The 1,496-nt window shown below is 48.2% G+C and overlaps 1 pseudogene; it reads right to left on the reverse strand.

The window, feature by feature from the left end:
• Positions 1-406: 406 nt before the first annotated feature.
• Positions 407-1,158, reverse strand: LOC129816986 (C-X-C chemokine receptor type 2-like; annotated as a pseudogene).
• Positions 1,159-1,496: the final 338 nt, after the last annotated feature.

The raw sequence follows: 1,496 nt of genomic DNA on the forward strand, positions 1-1,496 counted from the left end.
TTGCTTGACTCGTTATGACGTTATAACAACTTACATCTGGTTCCACCGTAATGTTTTGTCAGCCATCTTTGTTGAAGAACGCCACAAGGCAAGGGTGGCTCGCGTCAAAATTCGTCATTGGAGCCATTCGATATGATTGGTCATATAAAAACCTTGGGACCGAAATGCATAATAAGTGCTTTAACTCCCCCTGGTGATGGTCTGGAGCAATGAAGCCATGACCCTGGGTACCTCTAAGTCCTGCGGTGCAAGCTCGCAACTTTTAAAGGAGGAACCACTGTACACACATACGCACAACCCTAGAACATGAAAAACAAGTTTATCACCATGCGCCCACCCCTGACCATACGGTGTGAGGAACCAGTGAAATACAACTCTTCCACACCACCCCCTGATTACTGAAAACTTACAGGGTAACGGAGGTGTTCCTAGACCTTTGACCGGCCGTGCTGTTGACTGAGCCACTGCGGTACGCCACCATCAACCTCTTGCTGATCAGCTCATGCTTGTGGAGCGTCACCAAGAGATTGTTCCGGAACTTCTGCCTGATGAAGGCATACAGCACAGGGTTGACAGCGCAGTGCATGAACGCCATCACCTCGGTGACATACAGCAACACACTCACCCTGTTCCGGAACTCACATGTCTCCTCGTCCAACTTGTCCACCGGCATGCTGATGTTGTGCGGCAGCCAGCATGCCACGAATGCCAGCACCACGGCCAGGATGACGCGCATGGCCTTGTGCTTCTGGCCGCCGTTCCGCACGCCACGGAACAGCGTCTCTGCAGTGCAGCTGTAGCAGACGACCATGACCGACAGTGGCAGGAAGAAGCCCAGCACGTGGCGAATCACCCGCACACCCACCTGCCACCGGTCGCTGCACGCCGCGGACAGGTTCTCAAACTGTTGTTCTGCTCCTGAACAAGGCAGTTAACCCACTATTCCTAGGTCGTCATTGTAAATAAGAATTTGTTCTTAACTGCCCTGCCTAGTTAAGTAAAGGTTCAAATGAAAAAAATAAAAAACAGATGGTCTATTCATTGAGATCCTCTGGTTGGACAGCCTCCCGTTGGGAGCGCCACTGTCAACGAGAGAAGCCGCGCCCCCAGCCACACGTCTCCGCACACCAACCCCACCAGGTTAATATAGCTCGCCATCTTGTAGCAGGAAATGAGAATGTACAAATAGAAGTATTGTACATAGCCCCGTGCTGTTTCACTTGCTAACAGTTGCAACATGTAATACTAGTAATACTACTACTGTTAGGCCTATATGTATTTTATATGGCTCTGTCTGTTTGTGTGACCTGGTGTTGTCATTTATGTCAACGTTGTCTGTAAATGTTTATTATAAATGTTGATTTGCTCAAGACCTGAATAATTGAACTCACATGTTGTATTGGACTGTGCTTCTTACTTAAGTCAAAAACCTCAAAACATGACCAAAGATTCAAAACAATGATAAGAAGTTATTGTTTCTGGCACGAGAACTGTCT

Source organism: Salvelinus fontinalis, chromosome 19, assembly GCF_029448725.1.
Source record: "Salvelinus fontinalis isolate EN_2023a chromosome 19, ASM2944872v1, whole genome shotgun sequence".
Lineage (NCBI taxonomy): Eukaryota > Metazoa > Chordata > Actinopteri > Salmoniformes > Salmonidae > Salvelinus > Salvelinus fontinalis.